Below are 21,763 nucleotides of genomic sequence, written 5' to 3' on the forward strand. Positions count from 1 at the left end.
CAAGCAAAGCTGCTCCATTCCTCCTAAAAATGTCTTTATTCCTTCCCACTCATTTCTTCACCAGCTCCTCCTACCTAAAGGCCAAGATTTTTTTCAAAGTTCATTTCATATAACTTCCCATGTTCTAATACAACAGGCATTCTTCTAGGATGAGACACAGCGCTGAATATCAACAGCTTTTCAGGCATCCATCCACACGGGCTTCTAAGTCCACAGGATACTGTGATAAGTCATAAAGGAGGGATACATCATTAAATTATCATCTCAACATTGTCATCACCTGTCCCCAAAAGGAAAAGTTAGGAGTGGTAACATGTCAGTATGAGAAATTATTAAATATAAGTCCGTGGTACCCTCCCAAGACACAGAGAAAATGCCTTCTTTTCCTTGGTAGCAGGAAGCTCATAGCTAAAGGATAATCTCTTTTTAAAGTGATTGAGTTGTCTTTCCAAGGCATCTTTATGTTCAGCTACCTTTTATTAGTTACCTTCTTGTTTGTATCTACTCATCACATCTTGTAATTTCTTGTCTCTTCACTCTTTCTGTTTCCTCACCATCTAACCTTAGACCATTCCCTTTCTTTCTTTCTCTCTGAAAATCTGCCTGCTGGTATTTTCCATGAATCCATCTGCATTAAATTATTTATAGATACAATAAAATCCGCTTTTGTCTAATGTTTATTTTCTTTAATAACAAGAAACATGGGGAAAATATTCCAAAGAACTGAAAAAGGACTTGAGTTTTCCTGGACGCTAGGCAACAGTAGCCAAAAAGTACAAAACAAGATGTAGGATGTTCATAAGATGCAACTAAAAATAATAATCTTAGTACTTTGGTATCTAATAAGTTCTTTGAATATGTTATATTTCCCAAATCTGAGCCTTGGTTTTAATGCTGTCATGACACTCTGAAGGTTTTAATGGACAATGAGTCACTATGAGGCAACCAGGAGCAATAAGTAGATGGATCTGGTGCAGCAAAATCTCTGCTACCTGTTTTCCTTGTCCTAAGTGTTTTAAATAGGTCATGGAGGTCTCTTACGCTGTCATTTTCCCAACCATTGGGTTTGTCCTGTACCTGGTAAAAATTAGAACAAACAATATATCTTGCTAAATGAGTCACTGCTAGTCCTTTGTTACCTTTTACTGTTTGTTTGAATTTACTTTCCATCATGATTTAAAGGCTTTTTCCCATCTCCTTCCCATTGCCTCCTTCTTCCCTTCAATTACGCGAGCCACGCAAGCATTTCCCCTTGAACCCTTTCCAGCTCCCCCACCCCGTCCCTCACCCACCCTGTGTCCTCCCCCTCGTTTACACAGCTCCCTTCCCCACTGTGTTTCCTGCTCTGCCTACACTAATTGCACTTAGCATGGATGTGGTAGGGGAGGGAGAAAGTAAAGAGGGGACTTCTGAGGAATCTGCGTGAGTTTCCAACTGGAGGCTCCTCTGCACACGGGAAAGATGGGAGGCATAAAATAGGCAGCAGAAGGAAGAGGAGAGAGGAACAAATTCCAGGTCCAGAGTGGCCAGAGTCAGCCTCAAGGTAGGAGCGTGTTGGTTCTCACCTTTTTAGGGGGAGCAAGGCAGCACCTGGAAGCTGCAGAGGTGGGAGCCCAGGAGATCCAGTTTCTGCTCTCTACAGCACCCACGTGGTGCAAAATTCAGGGGGTAAGGCTTGTGGAGCCCTTCCTGCTACCTCTCCTGGCAAAAGGTTATTCAGCATGTGGGAGAGGTTGCTTTGTTTCTTATTGTTCCATACCCCGTGACCCCTCACTCTACTGCAATTGCTTGTCTAAAACACTGTTCACTGCCCCTGTCCCCACTCCCATTCCAAAACCACAGGAAAAAGGACACTGACACCACAGTACCAACGAGCTGCACCTCGAGGCCATTCTTGCAGGCTGGGGATGAAATCTGCCTGGAGAACTTGCAAAATTCTGTCCCTGCTCTCCTCACAGTGGGATGTGGATGTAAACTTGCCTCTTTCTCAGAGCAGCTCTTAAGGGTGAGTATTTGTCTCAGAAAGAACAAACACACACCATCAAACAACAATCCAACTAACAAACAAGCCCTCAGAGACAGGCAGCTCCCAAAAATCAGCACTCAGTACTCTCTGAAACTTCATTCATTTAGATTCAAAGGTACCTGGATGCAGAACACTTGAGCTAGAGAAGCTGCACATCTGTGGCATGTGTTTATTTATTTATTTACCTGTTTTCCAATCTTGCACCTGCCTACTTTAGCTGATCTCTAGCTATCAAATTGTGATGGAGCAAAAGTAATAAAATGCCTGTAGGATAGAAAAACCCTGCCTGAAGTTCTCCCATAGCTCAACCAGACCTAGAAGATGCACAATTCAATTAAAAGAAATATAAAGTTTTTCTCTCCTCACCTTGCCATTTCCCCCTTCTCTTCTGTGCATTTCATACATCCATATATATATAAATATATATATATATATATAAATAAAAACACACACACACACACACACACGCACACACACACAAACCCACCCCTCCCCTTCCCAATCCTTCCTTTAAGGTTTAATTTAACAATAACATTTGCGATCGGGGTCCTGAGCATCTCAAGGGCATTGCGCTTGAAATTGCACACACTCCGCACCATTTATCATAGCCTGACATGTGTCATGTTCCAGACTGCAGCTCCAAGAGGTTACAGCTCACGACTGCTCCTTTGTTGATCAGCTGCCGAGACAACTGAGGCACCTTTCTTTCTTTTTTTCTTCCTTTCCTCCTTTCTTTTTTTTTTTTTTTTTATTATTAAAGCTGCACTGTTCTCTTTTCATAGGGTTCGTTCTGACACAATGGAAAAAGAAAACAAATCCTTCTCTGCTCTGTGCAGTTCCCTCACCAGATCTTCATCAAGCCAAATTCTGATCACATTTTATTTGGGTACAACAGCAAAGATTTGGCTGGTTAGTATTACTGCTTTGTACTGGATATAAGAGGGATAAATTATTTTCAAGATGATTCTGTTCTTGAGGAGAAGAATAGGGTGTATAACTGCTAAGGATATTGGGGACAGTGCTGAGGCAGTCCCAAAGTATTTTCCTGTGGCAGCATTCAGGCTTGCCAGGCCAGTGAATTCCTTCCATTGCTAAATTTCAGTCTTGCAACTTCAGGGAAATGAATCTTTCCTACTCAAGAGTTTCTATTTCATTTACTCCACCTCTCCTCCTTCACTTCCTTGGTGCCTTGCAGGTTTCTTGTTGCGTGCAGAGCACCTGAGACCTGCGTGTATCTTTGCAGGAATGATGCACACAGCAATTCAGCAAACCAGCCTGTTTATAAACAAGAGCAGCTGAATTACATTCATAAATCACTTGGAGATCCTACTTTTGCCAGTCTTCATCCTGCCAATCAACATTTGTATAGGGTACGGGTACAGTTGTCACTGCAACTTAATGTGTAAAGGATGCAAGGTATGGAGTCTGAAGACTGCTCTAAGATCTGAACAAAAGAATACTTTGTACTGTTCTGCATTCTCAAGAATGTCAGCATATCAGGTGAGCTACAAATTTCTTTTTAAACTATTTATAATGAAGAGTTCTTGAAGGCAGGAAATGCTGAACTGGAGCTGAATTCTCCATTTCCTCTCCCTATTTTCATGTTCTGCTCTGTCCTGGAAGACCTCAGGCCTGAAGGTTCAGATCCCAAAGTCTGTCAGTGTTTTGGAATGATACTTGATCTTTCAGATTCCTATTCCCCTCTGAGCTCTAAATCACGCAGTGTTCGTCACCACCTGTTAGCATCAAGCACAGCCTCTGCCGACACAGTTGGAGTTGTCTTACTTTCTCTCACACTCTCAGCTCTTGTCGATGGATATTTTTGGAGGTTTCCTCGGTTTAGAGGCACTTGATTAATCAGTAGTGGGATGGCAGATGGGAAGGCTCAACTACCACCACCATGTGTGTGTCACACGCCTATTAGATTCACTAACAGAGGGTTTTTGTGCCATTGGCCAGCAAGATTTTGCACTTTATCCTTCATTGCATGTGTTTTTGCCCATGTCAGACCTCTTTGCCTTCCAGCTTAGCACTCTCCCCTCTAAAGTCTGATCTGAACAGTGTTTTGCTGCCTGAAGGATGCCTCGTTTCTCAAGGAGAGAAAAGCCCAGTTTTGTGTTTGTGGCTAGCTAGTCCTACATTCACAGCATCCTCTCTGAGCTGCTCCTGGGCTCAGCCTGGAGGATGCCTTGTTTCCTCCCTGTTTCTCAAGGAGAGAAAAGCCCAGTTTTCTGTCTGTGGCTGGCTAGTCCCACATCCACAGCATCCTCTCCGAGCTGCACGGAGCCGGCTCCCCACTGCCCGTGATGCATTTCCCCCTTGCATCTCTGCTCGTGCTGCTGGCCTTGTGATGCATTTTCCCTTGCATCTCTGCTCGTGTTGCTGACCTTGGCTCGTGTCTGATCCCTTTGCCAGCGTCAAGGCCCCCGCTTGGCCCTGCAGGGATGATGCAGTGCCACCAGCTGGGATGGCGTAAAGCCGCACCAGGGCTCGGCCAACTTCCAGCCACATCCCTCTGCCTGGCCTGGGCACAGCCGCCAACCTGCACAGCCCCACCTTCCCCCACACTCAAAGGCGGCGGTTCAGCAAAGAAAAACAGGACAAGGCACAGAGCACAGAGAGGTATGAGGGCAGAGAGCACCATAAATGCTGCTTCTCCATGGCTTTGCCCCCCTAAAACAGCACTTGTCACTGTGTGCCTGACCCTGGCGCTGCTCCTCTGCCCCCAAGCAGCAAGGAAGCTGCTTGACTACCCAGTTTTAAAGGAATGTGATGTCTCCCTAAAACTCTTAGGGAGGCTTGCTGAGGCTATTTAAGAGGGTTGGAGTTCTGTTATTTATGGAGGGGCTGTGCCCAGGATGTGCTTGTACCCATCTCTCTTTTTAGGACACCTGTTCCCATGAAAGCTGCTATGGTGTTTTAATTCCCCACTGCAGACCACACAGGGGCCAGTTTAGCCCCCAGCAGTTTTAAATGAAAGAGGAATGATTTTAAGGGTATTTTGTGGATTTATAAGGAGGAAGTAAGGAGTATATACAAAGGGGAAAAAAAAAAACAGTCTATGGCAAAATTATTAAAAGTAACTAAAACCTACTAAAAATTAGAACCTCCCTCAGCTTTCCCTCTCCAACTGTGGATATTGTCATTGTAATACTGCTCAGAAATGGGGTCTCTTTGGCCTGGGAGTGAAAGTGAAACACATGTACTCTGAGTGTAACAGAAAAGCAATGAGGAAAGCAGCACACACAGTAATGAGGTGAGCAGACAGGGTTTCAGCTGAGACCATCCTATGAATATCTCAACCATGGAGTAGATCTAAGACTGGATTCAGAACTGGCTCAACATCCTGGTCTCCCTGTGGAAGGAAATATGGCTACAGAAGCCTCTATTTATTGGGATGGCATTGGGGAATGCTGGAAATTAATTGGCTCCTCAGATATGAGGAATAAAAGTAACCTTGGGTCTTTCTGCTAAAAAGAAAAGGAGAGAACCACCAAACCAAGCAACATATAAATAATAGGAGAACCAATAATGACTTTAAAAAAGTATTTAAATGCAATCAGGCAGAGTGGAGGAAAGAATGTGTACAGTAGACATAATGTAGATTACAATTTATAACAGGATACAGGATGGAGCCAGCACTTGATTAGGGGACCATGCTACAAATTTTTCAGCATATGTCCTCTGTTTTTCTTTGCCTTGGCATGAAGGCTGGGCACTGCTGGTAAGTAAATCATATCATCAGAAAATGCCCATGTTGATGAGAATTGCAGGATCCAAGGAAATTAACTTGACTTGTATTTTAGACAATCCTGCCATATCCATTCCTTGCCCAGAGCTGTCAACTGAGAAAGAGTTGTGCCTGCTTACAGCTTTAATCAGAGATAAAAATTACCCCTAGTTCATGAATATGTTTATCATGGAGATAAGTCAATGGCAGAGAATAGATTCTCAGCACACAGCTCTGCGTGTCTTGCACTAAAACATGTCATGTACTGATGTGTTTTGCTCTACAAATAGCACCCTCACACTCCACTCATGGTCCAGACACAGACAGAGCCTGGGCAGGGAAAAGTCCTCCAGAAGGAAGCACAAGGAGCTTTTGCTGATGAGCTTGGAGGGCCTTAAAGCTCCTTGGGTGTCTGCTTGCTGTGGCTTGGCCACCACCTGTGAACCCTTCACCTGGCTGCCAGGGGAGGGGTGAAGAGGGGAATTATCATTTGGTCTGATCTCAAAGGCTGTTGGGGCTCCTCTGATCATCCTCTGTGTCCTGAGGCTCTGTCTCCCTCCTGGATGTGTTCCCAGCTGCTCTTGTCTGGACCCAACACTTCAGGCATGGCTCTTGACCATTAAAACCAGTAAGTCATGCTCTGTGGTGGGGTGGGGGGAAGCTGTGATGTGCTGTTTCTTGTGGGTAGTTAGGCTATGATAAAAAGGAACCTTTATTAATGAATAATTTTTTTCCACTTTTAAATGTCTTTTTTCTCCCCAGCCTGGTAACATCACATCCCTCAGAGTACCCTAAATTAAAGAAAGCAATACCAGAACAACAACAAAAGCAGGAATGGGAATGACACAGCAGCAAACCAGAAAGCAAATGGCTGACAAGGGATATTTATATGTTGCATGGTGTTATTTTGGCTGTTCTGTTTGTCCAAATTGCCCTAGAAAACAGAGAGAGCACAAGCAGCTAAATGAAAGCTCCTTGAAGTTGGGGGTTTGCTGGATCCTGACTTGTGTGTGCACTGGGTGTGGGTATATTTTTGTGTGTACATTGGGGAAGAAGGAAGATTGTTATTGTGGTCTCTTTCTAGATAGGCATAAACACCCCTGTTTATTTCCAGCATGCCATCTAAATTCAAAATTAGCATAAGCTGATGGTGTTAATTGATTTATATGCATGCAGGCAGTGGTTTATCAAAGGTAGAGGGACATAAGGTCACTCCCCTAAGGGCCTCCTGGGAACAAGTATCCATCTGAGATAATATTGAGATTGGCATAGCTGGGAATATAACTGTGTCCAAGTATGAAGAAACCGAGTTCTTTGTCATTAGCAGCAAAATAATTTTCCTATTAATATTATAATTCTCCTTTTAATAAAGGCTGCTCTCATTGAGGTCTAGGAAAGTGCCCTCCAGGTCTGCTCTGAAGTGGCCCAGGCTGCAGCTGCAAGGCTGGCTGCCTTCCCAGAGAAGGGAAAAGTCCTGTCCAATTTGCCATCTGAGCCAGGCTCTCGGAATTCTGCTCCTTTCAGGTCAGTGTACCTCAGCCATTGTGGAAATGCCAGAACACTTTCTCAGAGGAGGTCAGCGACGACACAGAGACAGCAGGGACCAACAGGGACTTATTCACTTTCTGAGGAAATTTCATTAAAATATTTTCCCTGAGCTGTACCAAGAGCAAAGCCAGAGAAGGGCCTTGGCTTGCAAGTGTGAAAGGCGGAAAAATACATCCCCTCTTGCAGTGCTGGCCCCTCAGAAGGGAGGAAAGGAGAGGAGACAGTCTGAAAACGCCATGCCCAAAATCTCTCCTATTGCTATTGTTTTTCACTATCTATTTAAAAAAAAAATTTTTTTTTTCATGAAAATGGGTTAATCTGAACTGAACTTTTCTTTTTCCTTTCTCTGTTTGTTTGTTTGTTTGCCCCTCACTTTTTCCTGGGTCAATCTGGGGAATTCAGATGTGAAATCCATCTAAAAAAAGCATCCTTCACTTGTAAGCAAACCTCTCCTGCCTGGCAAATTGGGAATTTTGCCCTCTCTAGTGGGAGCTGTAGTATCTGATTGCTCTCTGCCTAAGTAGGAGCTCAACAAGGCCACCTTTACACTGAACAATCCCATATATCAGAGGCCACCCCTTTGAATTCAATGGCTTTTCTGGTGCTAAGAGAGGGTATTGGAAACTTAGTCTGAAATCACACCTTGCACGTAATAAGCAGCAATGAAAAGAAAAGGAAACAGGAGGCTTATAGGATTTAAGGAGTTTCTTTTGAAGAAAGAATCCACCCTGCTGCTGATGGCCAGCCGCTCGTGTGGGTGTTGAGATGTGCAAATAAAGCAGGGTATAAAGCTGTTAGCAATGGTTCACAGCAACAGACCAGCTCCTGTCAAGGAGAAGCAGGTTAGGTAAACTTTTCAGGTGTTTGGAGGTGAATCTTTTCATTTGTGCACAGCCCTTGTTTGACCCAACTATTTCACATCATTACCAATTGCTTTGTTCGTACATATCCAACTTCCTCCTGGTGCTTTATTGGTTTCTGCTCCTGCTGACCTCTTCCAGCAGTTTACTTTCTAACATCCTGAATGCTTCATCATGACTGTTCAGCACACCTCACCGAGGGCTGAGATTAAAAGTTGAACAAAGAGAAAGAGTGAGCACAACAGGAGAGGAAACAGAAGAGCTTTTGGCAGCAGCCTGGTGACACCCTGGGGGGAGTCAAATGGGATGAGTAACCACCCGAAATAATGGCAGAGGGGAAAAAAAGAGAGAAGAGACTCAAACAGCAGGGCCTGAGTGAGAGAATTAGTAGGAGCATCAAGCTGAGAAGGCCAGGGGAGGGGAGGAAAGCAAAGTCTATCTCTCCATATCAGATCTCTGTTCCAAAGAGAGGCACTGAGCCCTGTTAAAATAGAAAATGGGACCATTTAGTTTACAGCACCAGGCACAGATATCTTGTGTTCACTGTCTGCTGCTCTCCTGGGCTGAAAGTCTGCTTGGCTCTAAGGCATAAGAGCAGTCCTGGGGAATTCTGGAGTGAGGACAGAAAGGGGAGAAGGTGGGAATTAAACAGGGGGAGAGCAGAGAGTGTCAGACCCACCTGCAGTGGTGCAGGGCACTGGTGCAGCACAGCCAGCACAGCACCAACAATTTCCTCCCTCCACAGGTGACACAGAGCTGCATTTGTGTCCCCTCCCTGAGCACAGGGCTGCAGGGACACAGGGAAAGGCTGAGAGCACATCAGCCTGGCCAGGGCTCACTCTGGCTCAGCCCAGGACCTTCTGCCTCCCCTATCCTGGCAAATCTCAATGAGGTTATGTTTAGGCTGATCAGTACTTGGTGAAGGATAAACATTTCATTTAACACGGGGAGGATGAGATTTGGGAGCCTGGCTCCTTCTGGATAGAGTGACAATGGAAACATTCAGTACTCATGCCAGGAAACATCATAAGATTTATTTAGTGTCAATAAAAGAAAGAAATATTTTGACAAAACCAGAATATTTTACTTGGGTTAATTTTTTTTTAATAATTCCCTATTATATGATAGAAAATTAAAATGTAAAGCCAAATATTGTTGTGTCCCCCTCAAAAAGTTGGCATGGGTTCTTTAGCACAGTCAAGATCTTTCTTCTAGTTTTCTTCCAAAAAGAAGCAGTGTCAAAATGAGTTTGATGTTATGAAATGTTTCAGTGTTGATGGAAGCACCTAACTAATAATCAGGGCATGTGTGGCTATCTCTGCTGTTAACATTACAAAGATCCTGATCCCCAGGTGCTCTCTGAGGTTTTCAACTCAATTTGCAAAATTCAGGCTTTTCTTTAGGTTTACAGTACCATGAAGCAACATAAAGTTCAGTGATGATTGGGTTAGGTTTTCACAAATATGAGAAAAACATTGAGATGCAATGTTAAAGCAGAAGGAACTCCAGGAAAGAGCAACTGGAGGTCTATTTTGTGAACATACTGAATATGTGGCTACAGCTGCAGCATATTCACACTGCATAAAGTCTCTAACAAAAGACATTATGTAAACTTTGCATTTGAATAAGAAAAAAGAGTATTTGACCTGCATTCTTTTCTCATTAAGTATATTTTTTCTGCACACATTCTGGTTCTTTTTTTTTTTTTTAATGCTAATGAAGAATTAAATTGTTACATCTTCAGACTAATGACTCTCACGAAGATTATTTTAACAATTCCTTCCCAGCCTTTTCAAGTCCTGTTTCATGCTTAGGAGACACTGAGAGTTTAAGCTTCCATGTCTGCCTTTGGTATTTCTACCAAGTGCAGATTTGTGACATGTGCTGCCATGTCCCAGGGTACATAAAGCTTCACTTTGGTGTCCTTGACATCTTTGGTCCTTTTTGTGGCTATCTCATAATTCATGCAAGTGATGCCATACAACTGTAAGTTTTTCATGAGGTCATAAAACTGATTTATAGAGGTTTTCCCATAATCTCCAAGCAAATTAAAGAAGGTTGATGGAGCTATGCAACTCACTGTTGCCTCAACAATGGTCTCATTCAGAAATGACACTGAACAAGATTGAAGTATTAAGATATCAAGAATGTCCTTAAGAAGCCTTGTCTGTCTGCAAAAAAAAAAACTTGATGCCTACAAAGCAAGAAGGGCTGTTTCTTCTCTACTTTTAGTTGATTTTACCCATGACATCTACCTTAAGATTAGCCAGATAGTTTCTTACTTCACTTTCTGCTTTCAAATGGAAAAAATCTGATTAATCCAATGCAGATCAGCACTTACAGAAATAATTCGAGGTTAATCTCCTTTCCCTTTTTGAGATATTTGAAGTTTTAGATTATCCCTTTTACAAACAGTGTTTTATTTTGCTTTTCAGCTTTCAAATTAATTTTATAATAAGGGAAATAGTCCAATAAAGGAAAAATTCTAATTCCAAGAATTCCAGTAAAGGAAAAGATATTTATATATATATATATTTACCTGTATATATTTGCATATATATATATGTGTATATATACCTAAAAACCATATATATTAAAGTATATATTTGTATATCTAAAACTGTGGGGGTTTCACATCTACAGATATTAAACTATTTAAAATGCACATATATAAAAACTAAACACAAACCTCAAACCCTATTTCCAAACTCTTAAAAGTGGACATTTCAGAATTGTGGGAACTTTATTCTTCCGTCTTTATTTCTGAAGCTGTTTGTGAAGCGCTTGCATTTTGACAGAACTATATAGTCCAAGAAAATGAGCTTTCACTAAACTGCCTCCAACTTCAATATATGCCCTGTGTCAAACTCAGAGAGAGCTTCCAACCTCTGTGGCTGAGGCCGAGTGCCAATTACACTGGACCCAATGGCCTATAACTGTCTTTTTTGCTTCTGTGAATATCACTTTTCTAGTTAAAATCTTCAGGACAGCTTGCCAAGTGTCTGCTACTATTGCTCTGGAGTTAAAAGTAACCTTGAAAACATTTCTCCATGGTAGCAATCGAGGTGATTCTTCCATCCCTTCTAAAAAATTGCAGTATATCTTTCCCATCTTTCCTCAAACTCTGCCCAGCAGGCTTCTGAAGACCTCTTTAAGGTGGGTGTTATCCTTTTTATTTTCTTATTGTTTGAATATTTCATCTCAGACTTCACAGGGAGATGACTATCTCCCAAGTGCGTGAAACCAGCCAGGAGTGTTTTATACATTGTAAAGCATTTGATGTAATCTGTACTGTGATTATACATAAATAAGTAAAGAAAATCTTTTTTAAATCACCTTTGTACTGGGATGAGTGGGTCTTTACCAAAGAGATCATACAAACTAAGAGAGTTCTAAAGGTGAGAAATTCAGGCCCTTTAAAGAGTATTTGAAATAAAACTGAGGAAGCATAGACATTATTAGTTTTATTATTAGAGTGAAGAAATAATTATAATTATTTCCTGAGTTATTTAAAAGTGCTAATAGAAGTATTGAGCCATATTCTGATCACACAGTTTTGTAAATTGGAAGTAACTTAATGATATGAGTTCATTAAAAGGGACATGGCATCAACCTTGCCATATTCAGGCACTGTACAAAGAGATGTAAGTATTTCAATAAAAGACAGACACATAACAAAACTATAGCTCAAGTCAATACTGCCTTATGGCCAGGGTATTGCAACAGGCTGTAAAAGAAAGTAATGAAATCATTAGATACTGTGTCCTTGCATTCTATTTTCTATTTACATGATAATAACCCGTTATTAATATCATCATCCTTGTTATTGTTCTAGTATTGTGAATTCTTGTCGTTTTCTTGTTATTTTCCTTAAAGCCTCAGATGCTGGAATCGGGTGATCACCTAGTAAATTTCCAATTTATTTATTTTTTATTTAAATGTAATATCCTAGTTTTCCTAGTTGTGGAAAAAAGTTCAAAAGCACATTTTGAGTGCAGCTCAAATCACCTAATTTTATGTAACTACATCAGATGAGTCAAAGCACAAAATTTATAAAATCCGGGCTGTGTGTGAAGCACAGAAGCTGCCCTGAAGGTCCCAGCATTTAAATGAAACTAACTCCATTGTCGCCAGTGCCAGTAATTACAATAAGCCTGGCATTTCTTGTTACCCTGTGAAATTACCTGCAAGGCCTTTTCATATTGTCTCCATGCTGTTGTTTTCATGCTCAGCAGAGCATTCAGAGTCAATGATGGGCAGCTCTTGTGTTTGACTGCGAATCGCGGGGCATTTTGCTTTGGACTCTATAGAAAATCCTCAAGGTGTTTATTGACAAATGCTTCCTACGGGCTGCTGTAATAGAGAATTCTCCTCTCTGCCCGCTCCCCAGTTCCTACAAGGCCAATCTGCTCCACATCTAGGCATGCTGTAGCAAAAAAATATTTTTTTTTCAGTACCCTCTGTAATGTGCCTTCAGCCGGAGCTATGGATCAAGCATGCTCCAGACCAAAGGCACTCAGTCCTCCAGCTCGGAGCTGTGTGCTGCCATTTCCCCTCCATTTGTTTCTATGGAGCTGACTGTGTGTGCGGTCATCCATAAGGGTGCTGAGATACCCTGAAGAGAGGAGGAATAGCTGCAGCTATTTTTCATTATTATATACTTCACTTCGTAATAAATGAGATCCATAGCATGAGAACGCCGCTCTTGTAGATCATCGTATCAGCGAGCACAAGGAACCTTGTGTGCCACAAAGCTAAATAAAATAAAGTAAGTAATCCTGAGAAAAATAGGCTAGGGGGAGAGCACTGAGTGTTCAGGACTGCGCAGTGCATCCTGTCAGCCTGAGAATGACCTCAGGACTTGCAGCAGCTAGAGAATGGGTAGTTTAAAAGCTAAAGCTGTGGTCTACATGCCTGTCTCCTCTCTATCTCTATCCATACACAAATGTACAGAAATGTACAGACTTGCACTTCCATTGCCTTGCAGGTGTCTTTTGGATAAGAGGGACCAGCAAACAACTTGTGACCCAAGAGGGAAATAGCAGCAGCAGCAACTGTGCTCTTCTCCAAAGCTCATGATGATGGTGAGTGCTGAGCGTCTCTATAAAGTATGTGGAATTTTCAGACCAAGTTTATGACAAATCTAGTTTTGCACAACCCCCATAGTCTTCAGGTATTTGCTGCAGTGCAACACAGCAGAGCTGGATCGTCCTGCTAGGAGTCCAAAGGGAGTTTCTGACCTGTTAACATTTTGACCAATAACCCAAAGATGTCAGCTATTGAATACCTAGTCAGTGATAAGAAAATTATGGATATCTATTTCCTGAATGGCAGTTGTAATTCAGGAGAGGAACTTTGGTGTTATCTCCATAGGCCAGGGATGTTTTGGTACCTTCTGCCTTTGCAAAGTGATCTATTTATTGGGAAGTATAAGGGACCAGTCCTAAAGCTGGGTTTGGTGTACATAAGTGTTAGCACAAGGCTCCAAAATACCAAAACTTAGTTCTGGAAAACCACATTCAGAATCATAAAAAGAGTGAAAAAATAGAGATAGGATAAAATGCAGCTCTTTTCTGAAGGTGAGGATTCTACCTTACAGTTTATTTGGCATCATAACACTTGTAAAAATCACGAACAAAAATTTACACACATGCACACACAAACAGAATTCTCCCGCTGTTCTAAAACACAGTGGTTTTCTTCACTGTTTCCTTGGGTGTGAGTTGAGAGGATTCTGGTTTGGTTAAACTTTCTGCCTCTCAGATAAAAAACAGCAGCAATTTTCTGCTTGAATTTCTCTGTGACTAAATCCATTGATCATCCTTTCTCTCAGTGAGTGAGGAGTGTGTTTTCTCTTTAATAACTACTATCCTTCTCCCTGAATATTTTTTTCTCTCCCCTTCACTTGTTTGTGTTGTGTTGGTCAGTCCACTGCACTATTCCTCTGAGAGACAGAGGGAGCGCAAAATTGAAGTTATTTTATGCTTGGTCTCCCTCGGTCCCAATTTTCAAATCTTCATGTCAATTTTCACACGTCAGTGTCATATGGCGAATGCTATGGAAATTTCAGTGGGGTCCTTGGGACACAATTTATACATGACCCCCTATTCCCTCCCCCAGACAGGCTGCAGACCCTGCCTTTACAAAGAATAAGTGGATCTATAATTAATGTGGATTTTAAAATATGAGTACGTTTGGAAATTTTCCTATTTGTTTGCCTCTGTTGCAGTACTAGTTCAAAGGAATACAAGCTCTCTCTCTTTCTCCTTTCCAACCCAAATAAATTGGCCAAGTTAATATAAAATTACCTTGTGTTGAAGTAAAAGATCAACTCATTATTAACTTTACTTTTTTCCCTAAAAGTTATGCCGATGAAGGTTTATCAATGAAATAATTTGGTAATCACCAGTTAGCAAATGCACTCACTGCCACCTACTTAGGTGAGCAAAGTTAGGAAGAAATGGAACATGGTGAGCTTGGATGGGCAATTATATCTTTTAAACTAATGAATGTGCATGGTCTTAAGAGTCCTTGGTGAGTGAAATCTTAGATACAAAGGCTCATCTGACACCAGCAGAGCATTTCAATCATTGACCTTAAAATCAGCCCCTGGCATCAGAAAGGGGTACAGTCACCTGCTGCATTTTATGGTGTTAATTATCCTCTCTGTGGGCAATAAAGGGATGGCAAGTTTTCCAGGTTACGTCTCAAAACATCTGAAAATTTAAGCCATTCGTGATGAGACCTAAACTGCACCCAAACCCCACTCTAGACTTTACTTACAGATGGTACCAAGACATCACAGGTACCTGGTTTTCTGTGTCACCCGCCAGCAGCACTTAGAGAAAGATTTTCTAACATCATCAGCCATGAAGTTTTGGATAGTTTATTTTAGTTTGTTCCTTTTTCTTTCACAAAACCAGCAAATAGTAACAGGGAAAACCTAAAGCCTGACTTTGAAAGAGCTCCATCTTCCCTCCCATTTTTTGTGGACACTCAGCACTTCTTGCAGGTTCCCTACTTTACCAAAAAGAATTTTTTTATCCTTCAATCCCTCATGTATCCTTCGCCTCATCTTTGTCTGACTTTTTTCAGTTTTGGAAAACTGTCTTAGGAGTTGCAGTAGCAGTAGAACGGTTGAGGGAGTTTTTCTTCTGTAAACTCTGGGGATCAGGTTTGGGCTTTGCAATGCAACATCTCATCCAGGAGATTTGGAAATCAGAATCACATCATCCCTCAGTTTATTTAAGTTGCTTCAAAGCCAGCTGCAACGTGTACAACAGCACACTGAAACCCTCCACCAAGCTTGCCTTCCCTGGTGATTTTGTGTGCAACCTCTGGATGAGATAGCTTTATTGGAATTGCTGTCCTCCTCCAATGTGGCCAGAGGGAAATGAACTGGATGAGCATGTTCTGTGCCACACAGGGACCAGCCAATGCACTCCACGTGTGTGCAGGTAGGAGCACACAGCAGTTTGAAGTAACATGACCCTCAGAAGGGCTGCAGAAAATATATTTGTTTGGCACGCTGCCATTTTGCTGCTGGCTGCAATCTTATCACCTCTCCCAGTCTAGGTCAGGGGAAACCCTGCAGAACAATTCAAGAGGGGAAAAAGAGCATCTGTAGGTCCTGGGGCTGCCTCATCCCTTAAGGTGCTGTTGTCTCTGGAGGCACCACTCAAGCAAAATCAGAGTTCCTCTGAGATGCTGAGGGCTGCAGGGATGGTCTTATGTAAAGCTGAAAGCTGTAGGAAATGTTCACTGTGAACCATGTGAAGATCTCAGTTTTTTGCCTTGCTGGAGAAATTAATCTTGGAACAGTGACCAGGATTGCCCCAGTTTATCCAGGACATGCCCATAGCACTTCTCTAACAAGTCTTATGGTGGTGGATGAGGTGCAAACTCAGACAGCTTTGCACCATGCAGTCACAGGACCATCAGTTGAGAGCTGCAAGCCTGCTCCACTGAAAATCAGAATTGCCTGTGTCTAGGGTTAAATGAGGCATTTTCACTGATGTAGCTGGCAGAAGGATAGAGCCCTCAGCTATATTGTATATACTCCTGTAAAGACAGGGGTAATCCAGCAAACTGAGGAAATAGCACATAACTCAGAGAGTGGGCACGTGCCTCTGCGTGTGTGCCTGCACCTGGGTGTGTGAGAGACAGAGGGAGAGATGAGATATATGGGGAAATACATGAGAGATGAGGCTGGAGAGATAATTCCCAGAAAATACAGCGACCATCAGAAACTCTGTCTTTCCAGCTGGAGGGTTTTGCAGTGCTGGTGCCTCTCTCCTGACTTGACAGCTCCACTCTTAGCCCAGCTCGTAGTTGCTGCCTATAAATTTAATTAGAATGGGGGTAGGGGAGGAACAAGCCTGCACAGCACTTGGCACAGCTCTGGAAATAACCAGCTTTAATACCTTTGACATTGAAGCACCTGCTAAGGGCACAGGCTGCTGCACAGCTGACCCACCCTGCTCTGGTGACAGCGTGTGTCACTTTGCTTGTCCTCAAAGCGTGCAGCCCACCCATAACCCAGGGGATGAGCGCATGGCTCTGGGGCTGGGCATCTCCTCAAGCACCACAAGGCAGAATTCCACCCTGGAGGCACCAGGGAGGGACACCAAGCACCCCTGACCATGGGGAAAGGGAGCAGCTCCGGCACTGCAGCGCGCCTCGTGTATTTCATTTTTCTCTCTCTGATGTAGTGGGCTATTTTCTGCGTTTGCAACTAAGTGCTGCACTGCAGCCAGCCGTGAACATTTCTGTTGGCTCAGCTGGCCTCTTGTTTTAATGCTGTTCTCAGGGCTCTCCCTGGGTAGAGCGGGGAAGTAAACAGATTGGAACTTTGCCCACACATATATGTTTAATTGTGAGCTGATTTTGGGCTAGGGAAATGTAATAGACACATCACTTCAGGCAGACAACTCCCAGCTGAGGCAACAGGTTAGAGATTTTCCCCACTTCTGGAGCTTCCTGAGATGTAGCAGGTCTTATGGATGTAGGGACTCCTTGACAGGGATTGAACCTTTTATACTGCTTCTAATAAGCTCTAGGCAGTGTGGAGGCAATTTTGAGGGATATTTGACCTCTTTCCTATGCATGCTGTGGGGATGTGCTTGTGATCATGACTTTGGGTCATGTTTTGAGATATCCCAGCTGAGAAAAGCAAGTCCCTGAGCTCCTCTCACAAAGTCCATCAGTGACACAGTGTCAGGATGCAAATGGAACCTGGACCACATCTGACCCTTTTGTCACCATTAAGTGGCACTGACGCTGCTGCTAGAAACACTTTTCTAATGTGTAATTTGATTTTTTTTTTTAAATTGTGTTTGAATCTAACCCAATTTTAGTTCAATTCAAGTTAGCCAAATTCAAATCAAGATCAGATTGAATTCCCCTTGAAATCTGAGGGTATTTTCATATCCTCCAGGGAAGGACTCAGTGGACCTGAACTTAATTTGAGGAAAAAAAGGCTTCAAGTGTCTTGACATCATCTTCACAGAACCATGGTATAGGTTGGGTTGGAAGGGATGCTTGAGATCATGCAGTCCAGAGAGACAATGATCAGAGAGACATCTCACACTGGACCAGGTTGCTCAAAGCCTCTTCAGATCTGACCTTGAATATTCATCACCCTTGTTCTTTTTAGGGGATATTTCTTTGTATTGCTCTGTCCCAAAGCCCTGGAAGCTGCTGCCTTTGCTCAGACCTGAGGATGAAGCAGCACAGGAGGCTCTGAGCAGGGCACCACGCCAGGCAGAGGGGTGCACAAAGCCTTTGCATACACCACGCAAGACCTGAGAGGGCAGGACAAAATCCATTTTAAATATGCAATCGAGTCGTGCAATTTTCAGCCTATTCAGGCTTGGCAAATGCCTTTGAGGGATCAGACTACCAAGCACCACAAGCACAGTTGTGACTATGCACCAGCCTGTAATGCAACAGCTCTGATGTGAAGTTATTACCGCAGGCACAGTGTTGATACCTGTGTTAAGCCTCTGAGCATTGCCCAGTGTGAACTATGTGTTTCCACAAGACTGAGCAGACCCAGACAGAGCTGATTGCTCTTGCAGTTAATAAAAAGCACTGCACTTTCTCTCTTGACAATCCCGACACCTGAGTGCTTCCTACGTATGACAGTTAGCACATTCTGGTTGCTCAGTGGCCTGTGAGAAATGAGCCTCTTCTCAATTTAGTTCCTATCATCAGACAAGCAGTACACACAATAAAAAACACACCTTGACAGTCAGCCCCCGAAGTAGCCCTGGGGACTGCAGGTCCGAACGTCCCTTTCTCTCCTACACAAAGCCATAAACCAGACGGAATTTATCGGGCTGGGCTTCCTTCGGGTAAATCAAGGTAACTCCACCAAGGTCAAAGGAGTCGCTCTGGTCAGGGCAGAATGGCCTGGAGGAGGGGAACCTCTGCTGATCCCACCATGTTTCTTATTTTCAAGTCCCCCTGACTTGCACTGGTGGCCATGGTTTGACACAAGGTCCCCTCAATCAGGGCAAGGTGGAAGTCCTGCCTCCACCCATGAGCTGAGGAGCTGACCTTCTCACAGCAAAGAGCACCAGCACGGTCCGCTTGCTCAGACTTTCAACACCTACACATTTCCTTCCACCTCATGTCTGTATGGTTTAATGTACAGATAATGGCAGTGCCATCTAACCAACAGTGATATTTGCATATGGACATCATGATGTCCTTTTATTTCCAGGAGGATGAGGAAGGCACAGGGCAGAGGGGCTGGAGAGCTGGACCAGCAGAGGGTGGATGGTGGCTGCTGCAACAGGCTGTGCTCCAGCCAAGCCCAGCTCATCAGGTCATGTCAAACGGAGCTAATATAAATGTCAGCGCGCTGCTTTCAGTGGTGAAATCTGTGTTTGTTGTACTGCAGTTCATTTTCAGTCTTCCAGCTCTATGGATGCTATCAGCTGACATGTCTGGCTGGTATCCTCTGCCAAAAATACACATACTCTCAACATTTCTCAGGAGTTGGGTTTTTTCCCCCCTCCCTGTGACATGCTGATGTCAAATTTCTTCCTGGCTCTGTGATACACAAGACTGTCCACACCTAGCAGATAATGAGTTTAACATTTCAAGGACAGAAGCTCTCAGTCTCAGTGAGACACGGGGTGGATGTGCAGGCCTGATTTGGGGTAGGTGCCAAAGGTGGCAGGGCTCTTTTAAGCTTTTTTGGCATCTTCTCTCTTAAGATAATCCAACCCAACAGAAACAGATGTGTAGAGCTCAGAGTACCATTGGTATTCTTGTCACAGTTAAATACTTTGTTGTTGCTAACAGCAGCTTAAATTCTTCTCCCATTTTTCCTTGCTTTTAGAATAAATTCTGTTCTTCTGAGCACCCAGATCTCAGCCTTCTATTTATGCTGCTCTGGTTGACTCCAGGCTCTTCACCATCTCCTCACCCTACAATTTTTTGTTGGCTTCACAAATAAACATTCTTACTCTCTTCCATTCTGCTCCCCCACCTTTCTCTTGGCAGCCTTATCTGCATATCCAAACTCAAGCATCCATGCTCTGACAATGACTCACAAGTCTGCTCTGGACTTGTTTCTTTTTGTCTAGAACTGAAACTTCATGCAGTGCCCTTGACTTCTACTCAATCATGGTAAACTGTCATCTTAAGCTGACCATGAATTTCAGTTTCCTCCCTACAAAATCCAGGCACTTTTCCTCTATCCCTTTTTTTTTTTTCCTACCATGACCTGGAACTCATATTTGTTACTAAGGCTCCGAATGTAAGGAATTTTTCAACTGGCTCACCTCCCTCTAATTTATTTCCTACAGAATGTGTCTATGTATTTCTGAGTTTCAGTTATAACAAATAGAAAAGATACTGAATTTGCTGGTGCTCCACACAAATTAAACACTTGCAGAGGTTTAGAATTACTTGGATTTTATCTGTGGAAACATTCTTTATTTTTCTGGACAAATTGAACCACATGTATGTTTTTCCAAATTACTCTGGAAATGTAATTTTTCCAGCTTATCGGCGTGACCAATGTATTGCTGTTTTGGTTTCCTTCTTGGGAGGAAGATATTTCTCCATGGGAGTCCTTCTGTTTCAACAAACGCAAGTTATTCCTTACTTTGAAGACACTCTTCTGTTTCACTCTTTAACTTGGTTTGATGAGACACTGCTGGTCACAGTCAGGGGAAGACCACAGGGGCATCCAAGGAGCCAGGATCCTGCCCACCCTCCCAGGCTGGCTGGCTAGGACAGACACACTCTCTCCTCATGACAGAGAGAAGTCTTCTTCTCTTTCCTGGATGCAGCTGCATTTTAGGCTGGTGCACGTTCTCCTGATATTTCTCCTGTTCTTTTGCCAGTTCCTCTTCCCTTGGTTTTGTCTGAGCATTTCCTGGGACAAGAGCAAGATCTTTTATTTCACCAGCACCAAGTTCAGCAGCTCCCAAACGTCCCTAACCTGTGAGACGCCTCATGCAATGCAGGTAATCAATAACATGAGTTAGAAAATGGTTATTAAATGGCAGTAGGGGAGCAGAATGGATCAGGAACCAGAAAGTTCCAAACTATGTACTTGAGACACCCATGCTTTGACCTTGATAACTGGTGGATCAAATAGGAGTTGGACTTCCATGGGGATCCCTTCCCACTAGGGATATTCTACAATTCTGTGGTTGTTGCACTGATGTTGTCAGAAATTTAGCGTCACCAGGACCAGAATCTGTTCCTTTGGCCAGTGAGTGACAGCAGTGCTTTTATTTTGGCAGGCCAGCATCATTCCAGCCACCAGCACAAGGCAGAAACATGCACACACAGAGCATCCTCCTGCCCAGGGCACCCTTCAGCCATCCATCCCACCTCACCTGCTGACACAACCCTTCAGCGCCCACCAAAACCAAATGCACCTAATTGGGAGGTGATGACAGCCCGGGGATTGCTGGATTTGCATGCTGATTTCTCCATTTTAGCATCACACAGCCCAAGTGCAGGTAAAATGAGACTCTGCGCTTCATTCCACAAGTGCACTTCATTCCACTTCATTCCATTTCCTGCCTGGTCCACAGTAAACATGCACACACACACCCACACACACCTTTTCTCTCTTGGGCTGTCCTGAAGCCAAAAATCAGCTGGAGATTGCATTACATGTGCTTTCCAAAAGGCTGGCAAAAAACTTCAAGGGGGCAACATGTTTTTGGTTTTTTCTTCCTCTTGCTAGGACAGGGCTGCAAACTGCAGCTGTAGATGGGTCTTTAGAAGTCACAGCAACCCAGCTCACGTGGGGAGAACAGCTCTGAAACAGCTCTTTCCACAGGCTGGGTTACAGCTTCCTCATGCTTTTTATGCCTGGGCTTGGGATGATGGATTCCTGGCTCTTGTATCACATGATGCTGTTCAAGTTCTGTTTCGAGTACCCAACCTCCTCCCCTGTTCTACCACTGGCATCTGCCCCTGCTCTAAGTCTACCAATTACTTCCTTTAAGTGTCAGCAGCACACCAGACACACTGAGATATAACCTTTCTCCTAGTTGATGCTGTTAAACTATTACTTGAAACTGAAGTTGCAGTTGACAAGTGCTACTTCAGTCACGAATAACT

General features: G+C 43.3%; 1 long non-coding RNA gene across 1 annotated transcript; it reads left to right on the forward strand.

Moving 5' to 3' along the window:
• Positions 1-1,859: 1,859 nt before the first annotated feature.
• On the forward strand, positions 1,860-21,010 carry LOC134425026 (uncharacterized). The gene is made up of 6 exons (XR_010029569.1): positions 1,860-2,005; positions 2,809-2,935; positions 3,270-3,526; positions 13,152-13,248; positions 20,527-20,649; positions 20,932-21,010. It is a non-coding gene; the product is annotated as an uncharacterized LOC134425026 (long non-coding RNA).
• The last annotated feature ends 753 nt before the right edge of the window (positions 21,011-21,763 follow it).

Source organism: Melospiza melodia, chromosome 15 (genome assembly GCF_035770615.1).
Source record: "Melospiza melodia melodia isolate bMelMel2 chromosome 15, bMelMel2.pri, whole genome shotgun sequence".
NCBI lineage: Eukaryota > Metazoa > Chordata > Aves > Passeriformes > Passerellidae > Melospiza > Melospiza melodia.